This window comes from Lissotriton vulgaris, chromosome 4_1 (genome assembly GCF_964263255.1).
Source record: "Lissotriton vulgaris chromosome 4_1, aLisVul1.2, whole genome shotgun sequence".
Classification (NCBI taxonomy): Eukaryota; Metazoa; Chordata; class Amphibia; order Caudata; family Salamandridae; genus Lissotriton; species Lissotriton vulgaris.
Window position 1 is genome coordinate 294,727,316 of NC_141691.1, and position 22,699 is coordinate 294,750,014.

At 43.0% G+C, this 22,699-nt stretch overlaps 1 long non-coding RNA gene and 1 pseudogene across 3 annotated transcripts in view; both read right to left on the reverse strand.

The window, feature by feature from the left end:
• Positions 1 to 13,892, reverse strand: part of LOC147718669 (uncharacterized) — a 163,707-nt pseudogene extending 149,815 nt beyond the window's left edge.
• The window catches only part of LOC147718668 (uncharacterized), a 453,950-nt gene that overhangs the window by 380,565 nt on the left and 50,686 nt on the right, over positions 1 to 22,699 (reverse strand). The gene's annotated exons all lie outside the window — the stretch shown is intronic.

Here is a 22,699-nt window from a genome sequence, read left to right on the forward strand (position 1 = left end):
CAAGGTCCCTAACCGGTGTCAGATCCTTTTACCCAGCTACGCTCTCACGTCCGAGATGCGCATGCGCGACAAGGGCCCGTTTACCCTCGTGCACTCCGTGAACTCCATTTAACCATAACAGGAGGGCCCTTACACTTGCGCCCTTAGCGTCATAGTGCATAGTGTATGTTTGGGGTGGCTACCAGCCTGAGGAAAGCGTTGACTCCCCTCCCCCGCACCCAAGCAAGCGGATATCCTGCCCCTGAAGTTCTGGGAGAGACCAATGGCCCCTCCCCCTGGGCAACCCCTTTCGTGAATGGGGCCGCCCCCATCTAAGGACCTTAAATTGCTGCTCACCGATTATGACCTTACCGCCACAGGCCAGCATAGTTGACCGACTATCTGGCCCCTCCCAGCAGCATACACTGAAAGGTCATATCTCCCTAATAAAAACCCTCTACCCCTCTAGTTGTTCCTTATCAATAGGGCATTCCTTGACTCTGTCAAATGGGCCCCATCCTGCAAGAAGAAACCATCCCTCCCACCATGGCCAACTATTCTTTGTCAGCAGCTCACTGCCTGTCCCCTTCAGGTGGACCTCACCCTGCCAATCGAAATTGTCCCTCTCAAATGCACCCATGAGGAATATACTGCAATTGAGATGTTTGACATAATTTCTCAATCCAAGTGTTGATCCTCTTTACCGAGTGATTCAGCACACTAATAGAGTCCACCCCCCTCTACTGCGGCCTAGGAAACAACTTTGATCCCCCTCTAGTGCAGTCTGAATTTATTTTTGCTAACCTGTTTACTACTGAGATTATCCCTTCCACCAGGACCCCCCTTTGCCCAGTTCAACCCAATCGTTACTACCCGCATGTCAGATAAGGACTGCGGGTGGTGGGGTGAGCCTATCGAGTACTTCACACTCCCCATTCTGGATGGACAGACCCCATCTATGGGTCCCTGTAGTTGCTGTGACTGGTGGTATCCTGTTCAAGTTGCAGGGTCTAAAGCTGGGGCTGGCCTACTCGGTGCCGCTACCTGGCCTCCGTCATCCGCATCATGGTGCACATACCTTATACTTCCCCCGCTATTTTTGGTTGATGCCACACTGTCATTGTTAGGCTAAGCCCTGCACCAGCCTAACTTCTTATCATGGAGCCTCCTAACCCCTCGCAGTGTTATTTATGAAGAAAGGGGGCCTTGCGCCCAGGCGCCCCCCTAGCCGTATACATTTCCCAACGAGGGTGATGTTACGGCCCCTCCATGATTTGTGTTCCTGGTCAAACTGCGACAGCATACACCTGCCATGCATTGTCCTGACCCTGGCAACCCAAAATGAGTGACCCTTACGCACCACAATTATGATACATGGGTAGCACCTTTACCCGCCGGCACCGCTTTAACCGTTGAAATGGCCGCTCATCACACTTGATGCTTTTCTTTGACACTCCCAATCCAGATGTAATGATCCTCTTGGCTGTCCATCTCTTGCAGCTGTGGTGTGGAGCCCTTCCCAGGTATCAACCATGGGTCCGGTCAGACATAAAATGAAAACAAACACAGACAATTAGTGCTTCTGGCTTCCGGGTGAAAGATACAGCACACATGCACGTTGTTGTTGCACGCTAAGCCTTAACTAAGGTCTGCCCCCGGATGCATTTCCATCCAACCTGCAACCGCCAGAGTGTCGCAAAGCATCCCTCTTGTGCCACCTACGGAACATTTACATTAGGGCTACCATAATGGTGCCTGGTAGTATGAGTTTTATAAAAGCCTAGACCTGTAGTCAACACTGAATGCAATAGCCCATCCATGCTTACTTTAGGACAATACACAGTGTGAAATTCCGTGCAATGTGCTGTATTGTTAGGTAAGGTTTCTGGCTTCCTAGTGAAATCTGCCCCACATGCGTATGCATTCATCGTCCTCAGCTGCTACGCCTTAGCTGGGATTAACCCCAGATGTATTTCCCTCATTACTCGCCGCTGCGAGTGGTCAGCATAGCATCAGTTTGTGACACATGTAGCGCATTCAACTCAATGCTACCGTGGGGTGCCTATTAGTATAACCTTGCCTGAGAAAAAACCTGCGGGCTAGCGTGAGTGCCATAGCCCCCCTGTGTCGTAATATCAGCACCCCAATAAAGAGGTCATTAGCGTGGAGAAGTTCCCACGCTTGTTGTAACTATCAGTACAGTTGATGTCATTGATAGGAGTTCCAGAAGAGATGAACTTGTGAGATAAAAAGGCTTTTCTTCAGGTTGGGTCCCCATGTGTCAGTACCTTGGGTGATTCCTGATGGCCCCAGCAGTTCTACATGCTCTAGGCCGTGTCTGTTTGCCATTCGTGGTTCACATACCACTTTTTTGGTATATAGCTTGGTACACCCCTAGAGCTCAACGTATATTGTGTTACTTTACTGTGTGTTAAATAAGTTTACTGACTGTAATTATTTGCCTCTAGCCTCATAAAGGGACTAACTGGATGTGCTTAGAACAAACACATATATGTTATATACGCCTGGTGTGGTCCTCCTTTCCTTTACTCTTTCATGAGATTATTGACTGGTAAAACCAGCTGCTTTACATTCCTCCAAGACTCAGCCTGAAGGTTTCCCTCCACAGCTACCACTAGGATAGCTTTCTAATAAATTTTTCGTCACCTACCATCAATAAGGGTCGTTTGAAACTGGTGCAATGTGCCCTCTAGCATAATGGACAGCATATGCCAGGCAACCTTCTCACACTATGCTCACATAATTTCCCATAAAACAAATGACGCCACTTCCACAAGGACCTCAATGGCTACCTGATCTGGCTAGATCAGTGTTTAAGGCATTCTTCACCATCTACAGAGCATCTCAATGAAAAGGAGTACCACTATACACCCAATGCAAGCAATGCAGACAAAACAGGGCTCCTCGCTCAGAGGTAGCACCTCAGCTTCCCAATTCAGGTTTCCATAAGAAATCCACTGGAGGATTCCCCTTTGTTGGTCCAAGTGGCAAAGCCCTGGAAGTCATTGCCACCCAAGACTCGTTGCATTCAGTAGTGCATAAAGTTCAGAAGAGGAGAGTTGGATGTCCATGAAATAACCATGTGACGCACCAATCATAGGAATTAGCAATAATTGAAATATTGATACAAGAGCCATCCTGAGCTCCGGGCCCGTCCCATCTAGTAGATGAAGCAAGAAAACAGAGACGGGGAAATGCTGCCGTTATTGTTTCTAAAAATTCCAATAAACTAACAATCCACAGCAGAATGCTATTCCATACTGATGAGAAGGGGGGGCCTAAATGGCAGTCCCTACCCCTAGATCAACATCATGGTATATCTCTGCGCTACCTCCTTTCCTCCGCATGAGGAAGGCCAGGAACTTAACATTTCAATGGTCCTCCTTGACTCAATCTATTATAATCTCTGTGATATCCCTTACCCAGGTGCTACAGGATCCCAATTGTTCAAGGGGAAAGATTCCTGGCAATGTGAGGACACCGATGCAATTATTTACTCAATACATTTAGGCAGGTTTTCTAAGACTAGAGAGCTGGTACCAGCTGGTCACAGAATGAATGGATGGTTACAGTGGGCCACCAGTCACTTTTTCATTCAAAACGAAAGAATGTTCATCTCCTGTATAACGAAGAGGACATTAAACATCGCACTGTGCATTTCTCATCAGGGCTATAGGCAGTGCTTTTACATCACACTCTTTGAGCATTGCATAGATGCAAGATGTTTATCATTGGACTACAGGATGACTCACTCTAAAGGCTACACTTAACCTCCTTGTTTTCCTTTATATAACCCCTGTGGTAGCCAGTGAAGTTGTGCCGCAGCAGAAGACTATATTATGTGTTCTGTGAATACATTATTGTGTAATATACGCTGCATCCTGAAACTTGTGCAGCACGTTCTGGGGAATTGATCCACAAGAATAGCTACGCTCGCGTCTTAAGATAGCAGAATGAACTCACTTGTCGGATTATTTATATTTGCGTATTTAGTACAGAAACCTGTTTTTTACTTATCCGGACGCATAGCAACACCACCACCTATGTAATAACAACATTAAATGTTTAGAGGGAGTCTGACAGCTTTTGACTTGGCGTCACTGCACCTACTGCACCATTCAAATCATGACCCTGTTGTCTGCCAGATACCAGTACTTGTAACTGCCTGTTCAGTAGCACAAATTAGCAACATTAGGTGTTTAGAGGTGTTCCTAGAACTTTGGGCCCCTGTGTCACTGCGCCTGTTGCACCCTTGAAAGCATGAACCTAATGCTGTAATGAAACTGGATTTTAAATTGCCTATTTAGTAGTTAAATAAAATACTACATAGTGTTCAGAGGCATTCTGACAACTTTTTGGACCTGTCTGCCATTTTACAAAACATTTGTCTCCGTTAGCAATTGCAGCACAGCCCTTTATTAACTTTCCCCCATTTTTGTCAGCTAATTCCACTCATTGGTGTTATCAGATCATGTGTTACCAACCGCATGACAAACTAAAGCAGGTCCATTCAAACACCATATACTGGCCTGTCTTTTAGTTGAATTTAGAGGAAACGGGGGGGGGGGCTGGTCCCAGCCATGTGCGCGTGGGGGCCGAGCGGCCCCCCTTTTCCTATCCTGCAGGTGAGGCACGAACTCGCAACCTTGTCAATTGCTCACTGCAAGTACTGCTGTATAAATACCGCACACTAACCAATTGCGCCATATTTCTTCCCAAGATCTCGAATTATTCCCTAATAGGTGACGAATTAAAGGGTCACTATTTTCGATTACATTGTTTGACATTGGCAAAGCAACTTTGTAAGAGTATTCCTCTCTGAAAGCATTGCCCGCTAGCATTGATTTCTTTGCTTTGACAATTTTCCTTTAAAGCGGCTCCTTATATAAAAAGCACACAATCACTAAACATGGAAAAAGTTGCTTTCCGTATTTTTACCGATGCCCACACGCTTTTTCATTTTTGACCCCATGACCCGCCTAGGAGGGGAATTGAACCCTGGTCCCCGGCTAGACCTCTGCATCAGGGTCTACCGCTCTAATCATTGAGCCACACTTCTCGTATTACTGGAAAATCTGTAACCTGGCCAGCTCCTGGGACTCAGCCACAGACTGGCGCATTTATACACGTACACCCAGGCAAGCACCAATATTCGTGCGGCCCCAAAAAGGATGTGGTGACTGGATTCCCGTATGAACCACATGGTCGAGGGGACGCATTCATTTCATGCCCTGGTGAATCCCTGCCCATACTCGTATAAAGGGAAATTGGTAAGCTCTTTGTGAGGCTATAATGACGCTCTCCCCTGACCCCCAAGGACGACACCAGCAGTGAAAACCTTACAGCTAAGGTAACGAGCTGTAAGGTTTAAAGTACATTTTATATCGTATGATCTCACAAAAGAAACCCCAGTGGAAGCCGCAGCTCGAACACTGGTCACCAAGCTCCAGCGTCAGCCACTCGTACCGCTGAACGGTACACAGTCAAAATATCGAATCCTTAATTTCGACTTACACTTATATCGAGTTGCTAATATCGAAGGGACAGAATATCGATGTCCAGAATATCGATGGCCAGAATATCGACCCTAAGGTAAGTAATATCGAAATGACTTATATGGATAGCATATATATCGATGTAAGTAATTTCGATTTACTAATATGTGTTAGAAATTTTAGTTAAGTAATTAAATTAATTGTTATAATATGTGTTTAATATGTTTTTATAAATAAAAAAAATATAAAAGTAAATTATATGTTTTACTACCAGAGCGGGTTGTGGGTTTTTAGGGGAAAGGGATATTGATCTTCCCTTTCAGGCGCTCGCTCTCTAAGCAATGAGCAGTTTTAAAATAGCACAGAACACGAGTGTGCAGTCACAAGAAATAAAAGTAAGCAATGAGCAGTTTTAAAATAGCACAGAACACGAGTGTGCAGTCACAAGAAATCAAAGCAGTTTACACAAGAGTAAACCCCGGCTTCCGCCTCAGGGTCCTAACAGGACTCGTGGAGGCCTTGTCAGCTACAACCTGAAGCTTTGTTCTGCTAGACATGTTCAACTTCTAAAAAGAAGCGAAGCCCGAACATAAAAATCTTCAGCACAACTTCATCCAGCAGTGACCTGGTGATGACGTCTCTTCCACCAGCTGCCTTGTCCCATTAAACTTTATCTTCTCTCACATGTTTCAAGTCCAAAGGTAAGTAGAGACCAAACCCAATTCACTGTGATTATCCAACCCGTACTCCATCATGGTTGGCTATAACATTTGACTTTGCCCCAGTCAGTCAAAATTTGATGTCTACGGTTGTCACTTTCATCTATTTTACACTCTAAGTTTTAAAAATGTTTAACTTCGGTGTTTCTGATGGGATTGTTGTTGTATTAATGTAAAATAATTTGTTAAAATTTACTCTAATTCTCTAAACTGGTGTCAGATTTTCTAGTGTTGTGTTGCCACTGTATTACTCATTGTGCTGCATGAATATTTGACACAGTGCTACCCAGTTAAGCCTGGCTACTTTTTTGCCAAGTGACCAAGGTTAAGCACAGGTTATTTAGTGACTTGTTGTTGTTCACCCTGCCGTGGTTTGTGGCTGTTGCTTGACCAGGGCTAAAAACTCAGTCAACCAAACAACCCAATTTCTCAGACTAGTTTTCAGCTGTGTGGATCATGACTTCTGTTTGTGCAGTACCATACAGTAATTTGCATTGCCTTTTTGGTGTCATATAGTTTATTAAAATGTACTCTAGTTCTCTAAATTGGTGTGGGATTTTTCTTATGTTTTGTTGTTACTTTATTACTCTTTAAGTGCTGAATAGTAATTTATAAATTGCCTCTAAGTTAAGCATGACTGCTTCTGTGTCAAACTACAAGAGGGTTAAGCACAGGTTAATTTAGTGACTTTTTGTGGTTCAGCCTCGCAGGCTTTGTAGCTATTGCTTGATTAGGGGTTCACAATCCTCAACTAACAACCCAATTTCTTGCCAGAGCTAAACCAGATTTCTTGGACCCAAAATGATTCTGTATTTTTTGCCTTGTCCATAACTCATAATGTCATTCACATAGAGAGACCATGACCTTCAGTTGATATTCAATATAGATTCTTCTACCACGTCCATTAGTAATTTTCAATCCACTATGACTTCCATCAGTGAATGGATGTACTCCAGCCAATTAAAGCTCAACCCTGCTAAAACTGAGCTTTTTGTAACTGGGGGGTCCACCAACCCCTGGAATCCTAGTTTCTGGCCTCTATCTTTAGGCACCCCCCCTCGACCAGTCAACTCTGTAAAATGTCTTGGAGTTATCATCTGTAGCGACTTGTACCTGAAGCCCCAAATCAATGCGGTAGTTTCTTCCTGCTTTTTCCACCTTCGCAGTATCCGAAAAATGTGTAGGTTCCTGACCACAGAAGCCCTCACCATCTTGGCCCTGATCACCTCTCGCATCGATTATGCGAATGCTCTCTATGTTGGCAATCCAGCATACCAACTTCATCGCCTACAGCTTGTTCAAAATCAGACAGGTAGGCTAATTTTTCGCCAACCTAAGCATCAACATGTTAGACCCTTGATGAAGAGCCTCCACTGGCTTCGGGTAGCCAAACGCTGTGTATTCAAGCTGGGCTGTACCATCTTCAAGGCCCTTGCTGGTCAAGGCCCTGCCTTCATTACTTCCAGAATCCAATGTTATGTCCCCTCACGTGAACTCCGGTCTTCTCACCTTCACCTGCTTACTATTCCCACTTTTAAACGAAAAAAACACGGTGGACTTAGGTTTTCTTTTTTGGCTCCCCGTTTCTGGAACTCCCTTCCCGCTGAGCTGAGATGTGCAATACACTACACTCAATTCAGAACTCTTCTGAAAACTTTCCTTTTTTCACAGGCACATGAATAACATCTCAAAGTTCCTTACTGCCGCAGTCTATCTGTTTTAGCGCCATGAAACCGCTTGGTGTAAGTGTGCTTTAAAAATTATTTTAACATACCATAACATAACAATAGTGTTTTTGTTGTCAGAATACTTTAGAAAAGTAGATTGACAAGATTAAATATTAGGTTATGGCTTATCTACACATCAAAAGGTTATCAAATATTTGGGTCATGTTAACTTAAAGACTGGTCAGTTTGATAAGAGTGTATTATTGAAGGGGGAAGCTTGGATATCAATTGTGTTATAATGAGTTCAGCTAGGATTCGCTGGGTGCTTCTGTCTTTGTATGGGTGGGCTGTTCTGTGAGCATTGGGCTGGGTGATCCATATCAACTTAGGTGTCCACCTCATCCAGGTTAAAGATGTTGCTGCTTTGATATGAATTGTAATGAATCAAAAGGAGATGTTTTTGAGTAGTATTATGACCCATTCCGCTCAAACGAATACAAATTTTAATCTACTGACTTTTGTCAAGCTTTGAGGGGGGGGGGGGTGATTCAGATTTTTCTCTATTCCTTGATAGTTCTTCTTCATGGTTTTTGTCTCTATGGTGGCTCCTGCTCCTTAGATTGTGAGGATCCATTGGAAGCAGTAGTTTGGAACATGTGATACACTTTAGTGTTCATTCAAAACTCAGATCAACTCCAGATTCCATTCCACAATTTACTTATCAATATCTAATGCATTATGTTATTTGTGTGCCTCACCCAAGCATTAGAGCTAGAAAGGAACCTTTTGATGAATCTTATTTGACTTGGAACCCTGTCTTATTGTTTCCAGTATCCCCATGTGCTCTCTTGCATGAAGTCCTACCATGTCCTGAAACATAATCTGATCCTTGTTTTACTCTGGAGTTTCTGTCCGCCCATTAGTTGCATCCTGAAACTTCAGTTCACTCCTTCAGACAGAGACCTTGAGGAGGGACTTTAACTGCTATCACCTGCACTGTGCTGCAACTAGCTCACATCTGCTCTGGATCCAATCACTCCGTGTTCCTGTGAGCTGGGAGGAGGAATTTAATGCTGGATTCTCCGATCAGGATTTGTGCTTTAAATAACTGGTAGTTCCTGATTTCTTCTCTAGTTGACTGTACTGATGAAACAATGCAATGCTGATGGTCCTGATTCATGTTACTGCTTTTGCAGTGTCCTGTCACCTTGTTGCTGCCCTCTGCATCATTGGAGTTAAATGTTTTCCTTTCTTCATGGTCTCACCTTTAATTCTCTTTATTTCTTCCTATCCTTTCTAGCATGGTAGCCTGATTTATGTGTTTCCCTGTTGGGCTTTTCTTCACGTATTCACTAATTTATTAGCCGGTCCCTTGGCTTCCTTATTCCGAATCATAGTTCAAGTGTGCATGTCCCAGCAAGGTATTACTTCTTACAGTATCTGTTGATACAGCCTGTGCTTGAGTCCAGTATTCCTGTTCTAGACTTCTGAAGTCATGTTCAGAATATCTTGTCTCAGTTTTCATTCTGTTACATTGGATTATTTATGGCATATTCACCAATGCTTTTTGGGTGTGTAAAGCAGTACTCCAATAGTACTACTTTACGCACTCACAAAAGCTATTCAGAAATATCCAGTACTATAGGAACAATAAAGGTGCCCATCAACCACAGAATATCATTAATTCAATGTCTTTAGTACATTTTTTAGAAACAAGTAGTAATAAAAAAATGCTCATTGATAGTAGCACATCAGGTCTTGAAGTAATGCTATTCTGTGGTCAATAGGGCACCCTAATTCTTCCCACAGTATGTTTTTAGTACCCAAGCCCTAATGCTCCTTAAAGGGTACATACCATCTATTGTATTCAAATATGCAAGTGAAGATCTCTGCCTATGCTTGGCCTATGTCTTGCATGTGGATTTCCCCGCCATAAGTGAAGGTGAGGTGTAACTGTTGGGGGGAATGGAGAAGTAAGAAAATTGAGAATTTCAGCAGATAATGGGGAAAAACAGAAGAGGTTTAGTGAGGTACCAAAAAATAAAAAAATCATGATGCCAGTGATATAATTGAACGTGTCATGAGCTATGTAATAATTGAGCATCACATGGCAGGGGTACAAGTTTTAGTTATCTCAGTGAACTATTACTAGTGAATGTCGATTTTTTTAGCTTAAAATGTTTTTTTGGGTAACAATGGTATTTATAGTGAAAGAAATATATATATATAAATAAGTATATGTAATCAAAAGGACAACTCAATCCTGGTTGCGGATAGATGAAGTGCCACAAAAAGAGCACTAACAACGCGTTTTGGCACAACACATTTCTCAATGCCTGAGTGTATACAGTCATTAATAAAAACAAAAAGCTTTAAAAAAAATCAGCAGGAGTCACATTGGATCTGTGGACCCAGCACCTCCCCAAAAATAATGAAGAGTGGGTTCCTACTCGTTGTTACTAATCGGCCCCGGGATAGGCCAGGTCCTGGAGCATTCGAATAAAGAAGGAGGGGGGACACGGGCCAAGGTTTTTTTATAAATGAATTTGGGGGAGGCCCATATGGCTTCCCCTGCAGCCCAGGGGACCATCATCTGCGCGGAGCTTATTTACTTTTTATGTGGTGGCCTCTTGGATCCCCTAGCCTAGGGGACAAACACCTCTATGGGGCTATTCCTGAAAAAATGTAGAGGGGTCAAAGAAGCAAATCCTGTATAGGAGTTGTCCCCATACGCACAGCGTTGAGGGTACCCACATGGGGTGTAATAAAGTTGATCAAAACCAAAAGTTTTGATCAACTTTATTACACCCCATGTGGGTACCCACAACGCTGTGCGTAGGGGGACAACTCCTATACAGTATTTGCTTCTTTGATACTTCTTCCAAATGCCCCAAGGTCCAGATAGCGAAGCCCCAGCAGCAGGCGACAACCTTACAAACCTCCAACCTTTGTTGGTGCATGTCTAATCCTTGATTCAAAATGTAGAGGGGGCCATGCTGACCCCAGCCCCAGGGGCTGCCACCTCCCCGGGGCTTTAATTTCAATTAATGCAGGGGCACCCAGACCCGCCCACAACCCCGAGGATTGCCCTGTCACCAGAAAAATCTAAGATAGGAGGGGGGCTACGTGGCCCCTCTTGAGCCGATCATGCCCCTGGGCAAAACCACGACCAGCCTTGGCTGGCTCCTGCTAGCTATGTCCTTGACATGCCCTCCCCCCGGAAAAGCTGTTTGCTGTTGCTTGACACGAGCTTTAGCACTCCTACCAAGCCAAAGTAAGCGTTCCAATTCCAGCAAGTAGGAGCCCTAAATATGTTCTTGCTTGCAGGAAACGGAGGAGAATTGCTTTCACAGAGACGGAGCTGCATGTTTACCAGTTCCCTCTCTGTGAAAGCAATGCAGGCTCCCACAGGAAGCAGCGAGCTGGCAGCAACCATAGGAGACTTGAGGCTTCCCCCGCAGCCCCCAGTGAAAGTAACTGGGTGGCCTGGATGGAACCAGGGCATGCAGAATAGAGGATGGGCCCGAGGTTGGGATGCTTAGGGCTGAAATCAGCTAGGGAGGGGCGCCATGCACCCCCCTTGATATAAAAAATAAAGAATTAAAACTGGGCTTTGTATCCCCGAGGCTAAAATCGACCTTGTGAGGAGGCCATGTAGCCCTCTTCCACAATCCAAAAAGGCCTAACCACAGGAAAGGGGATCCCCTGGGCCAATATCAGCCTAGGGAAGGGGGGCACATGACCACTCTATCCAAATTGAAAACAAAAAATGTTTAAAAAAATGCTGGGCCCTGGGAAATAGGGTCTCTGGAGATCAAAACAGCTGGGGGTGGAGGGGCTGTGCTGCCCCTCGCCATTCCAAAAAGGTCAGGCCCCAGAGATCGTGCCCCCATGACCAAAATCAGACCGGGAATGAAAAGCCACCGAGCAAGTTCCTGGAAGCCCGCCCCCTTTCACCGCGGCTCTGCAAACACGCCTCCTGGTGCCCTGCTGGTTAGGCAATTAACTACCCATGGCTGCTGACTGTTGTTTGGGCCAAGAACACCTATTGTTGTGACACTTAGGTCCCCCAGAGCAGGACTGCTGAGACGTCATTTGTTATTCCCGCCCCTTTAACAGCCACTCTGTAAAGGGGCCTCCTGGCATTCTACTGGTCAGTGGATGAAGTCGCCATGGCTGCTGATGGTCACTGGAGCCAAGAACCCCTATTGTTGCCATAAGTAAGTGCTGAGATGTCATTGGAGACCCCGCCCCTATTCTCAACCGATCTGATAAAGGTCCTCCTCATGCACTGCTAGATGGGGAATGAAGTTCCTTTGGCTGTTGAGGGTCATTGGGGCCAAGAGTCATTATTATTGCAACATGTAAGTCCCTGACAGCTACATTGCTAAGACGTTGTTGGAAGCCCCACCCCCATTCTCAAACACTCTGCATAGGAGCCTCCTGGCACACTAATGGTTAGGGGATGAAGTCCCCTTGGCTGCTGAGGGTCGTTGGGGGCCAAGACCCCCTATCGTTGTGGCAAGCAAGTCCTCCACTGTGGGACTGCTCTTCTTTTCACCATATAAGTCTCTTTTTTTGCCTCATGTCCCCATTTAAATATTCCATTCTCTGAGTAGAGTGTTTTCTGCCTTTTTATCTAATTTCCAATTTTTTCAATTTACTAGTACTTTCGTCACGCTTTAATAATTGTCCCCAACAATCATCGTTTCTTTTTTGCAGTAAGTTAACAGTCAACAATGTCAGACTATGTCATGTGGGGTTATTAAGTCTACCCATTTGATACAGATTAATTTAGACTCCCTTAAGTGTATGTACGGAATCTTAACCACATTTACTTGCCTTGCAAGGCACACATTGTCTTTCATACCCTGTTGTAACATATCTGAATTTGGTCATGCCCCTATATATCAAAGGTTGTCATCTATTCAATTGAATCTTCACCTTCTGCCATACAGTCACTATGACTAAATTATTTCTCCTTGTTCTCTATTACTAGTCAATATTTGCCTTTACATTCATGGGCTTTGACCATCGGAATCTGTTCTGTTTGGCTGAGGTCCTGCATATTTGCCATTCTAGGTTTCTGACTTGATTTATATTTCCTTTTAAATCTAGACTAGCTTCCTTTCTTTCTCTTTAGCCGTTTTTGGCTTATCTGTGGTCTTTTTGATATTATCTCCGTTGGCTACTTTCATTTCTATTTTTCTATTGTTGGTGAGTTCTAGTGAGGTGAGGCGAGTTCCATCAGATTTCACAGGACTCCGCCAATGATTCAAGATCCTGGCAGTAGGAGAGGTAAGTCATGGGGTCAAGTGTGGCGGTGACAGATCCTGCACGCAGAGCATGAGCACAGGCTCCAACAGAGGTGGCCCAGGTAGGTCTGGTTGCGGCTTCTGGGTGGCCTGGTGTGCTCAGGCTCGGTCCACTGCCTTATTGCCTCTGCCTCAGCCCTAGTCTTAGACCAGACGCATCAACAGCCAGTTTTTCTTTCTCGTTCATCAGGACTATCAAAATCTGAGGTGACCCTAAGTAAAGGGGCACGTGACATTTGGCAGCTAATAACCGAGGGTGTAAATGGGAACGTGGGTGTGAATGAGAATAGGGGAGGTAGGCATAGCTTTGGTATCTTAAATGCTTTAGAGAGGATTCTCTCATAAATTGTAAACTTTTTGGAAAAAATATACTGTTAATTCTTATCATGTGTTGGATGTATTGTCACTGATTTAATCAGTGTGCAGCAACTTACTTCTGCCTGTATCTGCTTAGGAAAGGCAGAATTGGATATTAATTTGAAAACTCAGGCAACCCAGACAAACATATTGGTAAGGAAAATGGGAGTCCAAATGGGAATTTGGGATGACCAGGGAGATCTCTCAACCAGGGGGTTTGTAGATATCACAGCATTAAATAACATGTGTTGCACTGCCTCCCAAACTTAGCTGTCTTTAGATCATTACCTGCTCGTTGTTCAATGGAAAAGGTAAAGGTTTAAGCAATTCCTCATCCATTTTTTCCTTTAAAAATAAATGGAACTCCAGTGCATCTTGTGACCCAGTCTCAACAATTGCTCCCTCCTTTATTAAACCGTCTAAGGTTGAAAATTAATGTTGGTCTGCAATAGTACCCATCTTGCAGGACCTACGCATTTGCTGATAACATATATTGTTGGCTTGGTGGCAAACTGACTCCGTACACCCCCGCGGAATATGTCAGCCTAAGGTTTTGCATTAGCTATCTTGCAGTGCTACTAGAATCTCCTGTTATCAGAGAGATTAGTTTGTACAACTTGCAAAACATAATAACCCCAGACTTGTGGAAACAATATACTACTTTCACCTAGGGACTCGTGCTTGTTTGTTTTGCACTCAGGGAGATACACAGAAGAAACACTTGAGCGTGTTTACAAGAAGTATTTATTGTACCATTGTTCTTCTCATGTAAAATAAGTGCACTGCTATAACTGTAACAAAGTAGCAGAGATGTAGTATCAGCAGTACAGTGAATACAAAAGAATAGTACAGCTCTACCATTTTTCAATAGTCATGAAACTATAAATGAATATAAAACACATTTATAAAATAAAGGGCCTACTCCAAGGATGCCTGTCTAGATGTACCTGAGTGTACCTAGCATGTGAGTAGGTGCTAGAGAGCTAATAAGCCTAAGAGCCTTTAAATTCTAAGAGCCTAGAATCTAAGAGCCAAGAATCCCGCTAGGATTTAGTCGAACCCCCATACCTGAATAGTGAGAGTGGGGGACTTCCTCCTGGACTTGAGTTGGACACCCCACAAGGGTTGGTTGGACCACTGTCAGCTGGAGCGATGGCAAGCCGTAGCAGCAGCGTCTCTGGTCAGTGTGTCACCGTGAAGTCTCGGTTCCCTCCTGCTTACTGATAGCAAGAGGTGCTGTATTTAAACAGTCTATGCACATGTATGAGGATGACGTCGGGGATTAAACCTTTGCGCGCAGATAGGAGAGGTGAAGTAGGCCCCCCTGGAGAATGTACTCATAAATTATTCATATGTGCTAAGGATAATTTCTTAGCAATATCTATCAGGCAGAACCCGCCCTCGTCATGAACTAAGTGACATGTTTAGTCCTTAAAAGGCGTCAGTTATTATAAGGCGTTCAGTCCTTATAAGGCATTCTGTCCTTATTTGGAGTTATGTCCATATAAGGCTCGTTCATATGAAATGAATATGAGATGATGTAGGGAAAGAGTACAATGTTCTCTAAACCTATGTCTGGGTACCGATGTGAAATATAAAAGAGGGGACTGGGATCTGAACGGGAGAACCAAAAGTCAAGGTCTGACTTGGATGTTAAGGAGCGTATAGTAGTAAAAACAAATATTACCTTGTTAGAGGTAGGGTGGAAGGTGGATAGTTCTCCCTCAAACTTTTTCAGCATGGAAACTCTCCATAAAAGGATAGTCCCTCATCAAGGAAATTTGCATGAAGTGGTGGCAGGTTTTCCTCTTTTACATCACCTTTAGCAAAGATAGTGGAATTGGGGGCAGAACAAATATATAATGATGAGGCGTCAGTAGGCTGTGAGTCAGGACAAGTAGGTAATACACTGATCTTTCCCTCTCTGTTAGATAGAGAACTGGGGGGCATATTATCAAGGGGGTTTAACTCCACTTTTTTGGCTTTAAAAGCCAAGAAAGCGGAGATAAAATTATCTCCCTATTACCTAGCTGTCGCTAACACCAGTTAGCGACAGCTAGTAGGAGATAGCGACCATCTTGGGCCCCACTTTGCATGTCAGTGATATTTATCACTAATGACATGCAAAGTGGGCGTGCCAAGATGTTAGCGACTGAAAACAGTCGCTAACATCGCTATCTCCTATTACCAACTTTTGGAGATATTCGCGCTAAGCGCGAATATCTCCAAAAGCTAACACCTGCCCTGAGCAGTTCTTAGCCATGTTATCCAATGGGAGGTGGATAACATGGCTAAGAGCATTAGCTCGGTAATGCATGAATATCGCTGACTTTTCAGCGATATTCATGCATTGCGGCGATTTTTATCGCATTTGCGATAAACCTTGGTAATACCAAGGTTTATTTGCGGTAACAATCGCCGCAGCGCAGCGGTAAATTTTTGTCTCTAACAAAGCAATAGCGATAATTATCGCTATTGCTTGGTAATATGCCCCTATGTCCACTAAATAGAAGTTCTCTTTTGCAGTTACTCTCTGAAATCAAGGATCTGATATCAAGTAGAGATATCAAGCAGGTTTTATTGGACCATCCAAACGGGCTCCCGAAATTCCAAAGTTACTTTTAGCTCTGGGATAATTGCAATGTTAATCCTGGTGAAAGTTGATCATTTAAGGAAAAATGTAATTGTTTTATATTTTGTATGTGAAGCCAGTAGTTGATCAGATTCAATCCCTGGGAAAAGATCGCCAGGCCTTATGCAGAGTAACATTCAATAGCAGGGAGTGTGTAAACCTGAAAGATATTACAATTTAATTTGGTAGTAACACTGAAAAAAGAATTAGTAATGTTGCAGGGCATGAGGATCAAGGGGCTACCAAATCGAGTGGGAAAGTTGAATTTGCTCAGTGGAGATGGAGAACGGGCCCACTGAATGCTCCCAAAGAAAATACAACACTCCCTATGCTGCAGAGGTAGCCCCCTGGGAAAATATTGTCCTGTAATGTGGCAGGTGTAAGATACCCAAGTTTTAAGCTAAGCCCCTTAATAACGTATGATACAAGATAATCTGCCTTCAGGAAACATGGAGTGGTGTTGATTTAAATTTTGGGCATTTTATTGTCCTTTGTTGTGCAACACAACCCTCACTAAAAGGCCATGTAAGTTAGGGTCGAGCTGTTTTAATTAACAGCAGTATCAATTAGAATCCTCCAGTTTTTATTCAGCCGTATGTGTTTAAAACTGACCTTGGGTAATGTAATACAAGGTAAGCACACATCCCTTTTATTGGTAAACGGATAAGGATACATTCCTCCTGGTAGGGCATCTGATTTTTTTGTTGACTCCATCTTTTCTTTTGTGCACAGAACCAGTACCTCTGTAGATTGCACATTGATAATTGCAATGGATGATTTTAATACTAAAATCTCAAATTGTTCTATTCAGGCTTTAAGCAACGAAGATGTATGGACTATCTCTTAAATAACATTGCAGGCCATACATGATCGAAGAGATAAGGGTTGAGTCATTTGGATTGTTTGAGAAGTAATGACTTAGGGCCAGATGTAGGTAGGCTTTTACCGGTCGGTAACGGCCGAAATCGGCAGTTACTGACCGGTAAAAGCCTTTTCCTATGTAGGAGGCTATTTTAACGATTCGGTAAATAACGAATCAGTATTAACCGATTCGGTATTTACCAAATCATCATTTACCGATTTGGTATTTGAGATGTAGGAAGCACTGTAAACAGTGCTTCTGGGCTTTAAGAATTCGTTATTTACCACCAACTATTAGTTGGTGGTAAAAAGGGAATTCCTATGTAAATGCATAAATGTGCATTTACACCTGTGCCATGTGACAGACATACATGCCCTTAGGGCATGTATGTATGCCACATGTGCACACCCGCACTAATCAGGAGTTCAACAGAGTGTCAAAGTGACACCCTGCCACCCTTGACTTTTTCCCAATTTTACTGAATCGGTAACTACCGATTCGGTAATTGACATTCCTCCCTATTGGCCTCCAGGCCTATAGGAATCAATGGCAAATACCGAATCAGTAAATACTGATTCGGTAAATACCGAATCTTACTGATTCGGTATTTTTTACCGAAATATTATCTACATTGCAATTACCGATTCGAAAATACCGAATCGGTAAAATTTGGTATTTTCTAATCGGTAATTTACAATTACCTACATCTAGCCCTAAGTTATAATAAATGGGAGATTTCCAGAGGACTCCCTGCTTCCCTTACTTTCCATGCTGCCTGGGGGCTGTCATCAATTGATTATATGGCAGTATCATATCAACTCTTTGGCACATGTACTCAGTTTAAGGTATGGAGGACGGATTTGAGTGACCACAGCATATTATCAGTTGATGTTGATTTGGAATTTAGGATGCTTGAGCTTTGGAATCCGAGAAATGAAACTATTATTTACAATAGAATAAATGGGCATACATTTTGGTCTAATTAAAATCTGACATGCTTAGGGAGATATGTTAAAAATGCGAGCTCTGGTCCCAGTCAGGAAAATTACATTAGCTGGTTTGAGAATCATTTGGCTCTATTTAGATCATATGGAAGTAAAAATCGAGTCAATGACATTAACCTACTGGTGGTTACTTTGTGGAGGGTAAAAAAGCAACATTGGAAACTGAATGCCTTTGGCAGGGACAAATGTAAGCAGGCATCATTGATGAGGCAGAGGGCAATTACTAGATTAACGCGGGTAAGAATCAGATTGAAGGCTTCCGACTGCGGGGGAGGGATGGGATTCCATTCAGGTTAAATTGAGAGCGGTTGCTGACTCTCGTAAATGTTGGACTCTAATTGCTGAATTCTGTAATAGTAGAATTAAGGCAGAAGCCATCTTAATAGCTGATGCAGAATGGACACAATATATTTCAAAGTTATACACACTAAACATTAGGAACAGGTTTAACTTGGAGTCAATGTCTGGGCATTCCCCGGTGAATGTTTATGGTCCTCCTTCCTGTATGGAAATAGAGAGTTTTATTAAAGGGGCAAGGTACTTCTGTCGTTTTGTGTTCTATAATTGATGTTGTATTGTTACTTAACAATCTATATACTGTGAATTGAGTGCATCGGCAACCCAGTCAGTTAGAAAAGTGGTAGTTTTTCTACTCAATCCGAGTGGTTAAAGGTTTTTCCCCTCGCCGATTTGCACCTGAGAAATTTTGTTCTTGAAACCTTTGTGCGCATAAACAGGCAGTGCACCCAGTGCTACAAACTGACCAAAAAGCCTTTAGAATTTGTACCAGATTGTCAGTTGGGGTAGCCGCCATGCACCATTAAACTTGCTTTGCTTTCCCGTGCTACCTAGAATACCCCTAGGTCGGGAATTATCGTTTTTATCCTAACATGGATCGTACCAAGGTGGCAGAAGAGCTATTGGAAAATCTATCCAAAGGTATGTCCACCCAATCTGCTTCCACAGGCACCAATCCCCCTCGCAAAGAGGGTTTAAAAGACAAATTCCTCAAACTAGAGAGGTTGAAAAAATTGGAAAATTCAAAATGGTGGGATGGAATCACACTGAAACAGTATCTTAGACTGAAACGTATTCCTAGAGGTTTAAGAGGCCAGATATTTCCCACCTATGATGACCTAGATGCTGACCTTATGATAAAATGGGAAGAATCTCTAACTAATAACTCCATCACTCTGAAGGAAATATTGATTGTTAGCGCAGAGCATAAGGTAACCAAACTGCAATCTGAAATTGCAGTCCTGGAACAGGAAATCAAGGACCTAAATTTGCCCGAACCCACAATAAAGAGCTATACTATCCTAGACGACATCTTATTAAAACACCAATCAGACATTAAGAATAGGAAAGCCAGACAATTGAGAAAGGACGAGTTGGATTATACTTGTGGTAGAATTTTCACATTTGATAAAAAGTATGATTCCCTGATCCCAAGCAGTTCTAAACCTGACAATAAGAACAAAGCAAACTCAGAACCGGCCTCCATGTCATCCAGTAATACCTCTTTGAATTCCAATGGGGGAGAATCAGATAACCCAGACAGACAAAGCATGCCAGCTTTTTTTCAAGAGGTTTTACGAATCAGGAAGGGCAACATATACGTTCCGCTAAGAAATCAATCAGATCAAAAACCAGGAGGGGCAGGGGAAACAAGCTCAGAAGACTACAGAAGAAAGCTGAGATCAGGAACCAACAAGAACTAAGCAGTATAGATACTAGGGAAGTCCAGGTTATTAATCTCTCTAAATTGCACCTCACTCCAGACATGATCTCCCTTTTAGGCAAGGGTCTCAACTTTAACCCTTATGCCACGGGGGACATCTGCAAGTTAAAGATTGATCTCTTTAAATTTCTAAGGGACTTAAAACTCAAGAAACATTTCTTTGGGTTGGAGAAAAGGGATAGAGGGATTAAGAACATACCTGTACAGAGCACCACTGATTCCCTATCAATAAAGGATGTGCATACAACCCACCTTCTCTTGTCATTGACTGATATGGAGGACTCTCCTCTAGATATGGATAGATTACTGGAAGAATTGGACATAGAATCCGACTATAGCATTGTCAGTGGGCTCAAATCAAAATCCAAATGGATTCCCACACTACCTGGTGGCAATGCCATAGACAATTTTCACAAACGTGTGGTAGAGGATCTAGACAACCTGAATCGTCTACGAAAGGACAGAATGTTTAAATACAAAGACAATCTCACCAATGGGGAAAGACGTGCACTCACTACACTCATGAATGACAACACCATCACTATCAGAGAGGCGGACAAGGGTGGCAACGTAGTGATAATGGACCGTGTAGATTACCATCAAGAAATCCTAGAACAACTACGAGACGACTCCTGCTATGAACGCCTCACTCACAACCCCATGGGCCCCTTAACACTAGAAATCAACTCACAACTAACAGCTTGGAAACAATCTGGGTTATTAAACGAGGAGGAGTACTTATACCTAAAAGTGTTTAGACTGGCATATCCATGGCTATACACTCTTCCGAAAGTACACAAAAATCTCCCTTTCCCACCTGGGAGACCAATCGTTTCTGGCATAGGGGGCCCCACAGAAAGAATGGCTGAATACGTGGATCTCTTTTTGGGTCCCCTAGTCAGAAACTTATCTTCCTTCATACAGGTTACGAAACATATCTTGAGTACACTAGCAGACATTCAGTGGCAAGAAGGATCTCTGCTTGTCACGATGGATGTGGTTTCGCTGTATACCAGCATCAATATAGACCTAGGTATGCAGGCAATAAACAAATTTCTTCACAACAGACCAGCTACACTTTGGCAACATACACTCATGCTGTCCACAATGATAGAACTGGTACTGAAAAAACAACTTTTTCATGTTTGACAAAAACTGGTACCGCCAGAAGAAAGGAGTTGCCATGGGCTTGAAGATATCACCCTTGTTTGCTAACCTATTTATGGGCGCACTTGAGTCCGACCTAATTTGAGGCAAGAAAGGTGCTCAATATATCGACTCTATCATATTTTGGGGTCGATATATTGATGATTCCATCTTAATTTGGTCCGGCTCGGAGGAACTTTTAAATGACTTTTTCAGACATCTGAATGATAATACATGGGAGATCCAATTCACTATGAATTGGAGTAGGACGAATATTGAGTTCCTTGACATTGAGTTCTATATATCATCTAACTGTCTACATAGCAGACTTTTCAGGAAGTCCACAGCATGCAATGCAATCTTGCATGCTTCGAGCTCACATCCCCCACATCAAATTAACGCCATACCCTATGGTGAATTCCTAAGGGCAAGAAGGAATTGTAGTGAGGACTGTGAGTTTGGGAGATGTTTGAAAAGCATGAAGGAGAGATTTTACACTAGAGGCTACTCAACCAAAACAATAGAGAAAGCCGAAAGAAGGTTTAGAAAAGTCAAGAGATCCAACACTTTAACCACTACACGCAAATCCACCATCTATGAAAATGAACAAATCAGAATGGTGACTGATTTCAATTCACTTCATGATGTACTACAGAAAAGCCTTGCCAAACACTGGGGTTTATTGAAATCAGAGAGGGCTCTGACAAACTGCATTACAGATAGACCACCAATTTCCTTCAGAAGAGGCAATACACTAAGGACCAAATTGAGTCCTACTGTGCCTCGTGACACGACACACACAACTTGGATGACACAACACAGCCAAGGTTTTTACAAATGCGGCTTCTGCAGCATGTGCAAATGGGCCAAACATGGTACAACTCAATTCAATGGTCCAGATGGTGTTTCTTTCATCATCAAAAGTAACATTAATTGCACAACTAAATTTGTGATATACATTATAGAATGTGAATGTGGAAAGTTTTACGTGGGAAGCACCATTAGACCACTCTAAGACAGAATGATGGGACATATAAGGGCGATACTGAACTGTGACCCTAAGTACCCCATAGCTTTACACGGAGCTTCCTGCCAAAATGACAAAACTAACAAAGTAGTTAGATTCTTTGGCATTGAGACAGTCCCTCTGGGTGTCAGAGGTGGTAACCGTGAACTAAAACTTAGACGTACTGAAGCGACCTGGATCATGCGTCTGAGGTCTGTGGAACAAGGACTCAATTATGACCAGGAGATGCAGTATTTCCTGGGAGATTGAGCACACAAATATGTAACTCAATATGCAATATTGTAATACATCCGAACTGTGTGTGGATCTGTGTATGTTACAAGGTTACACAACTTATTACTAATTGATGTGCTCTACATTGCTGATCCTTCATGTCTTGATAACTCTCCTGTACTCTGTAATGCTTCATGACATGATTTGTTGAAAAGCATATAATCTTGAGAAAAACTTGTGTTAGTTATGTGTGAATAGGTAACCACGATCGTAACTCTATATGTAAGAATTGGATGTAAATTGTATTTTGATTCACGTATGACTGGGATCTGCACCGGGAGACTGACCATGTCTATTCACGGTGCTCACAATCCAGTTACTCTCGAGGTTCGCCGAGATTTTCTTTCCTCCTGGAAATGAAGCATAGTGGTTCCACTATATAAAAAGGGCCCTAAGATCTCTCCTGCCAGCTTCAGGAAGATTTCCTTACTGATTGCAACCAGAAAACGGTTTTCCAAGAG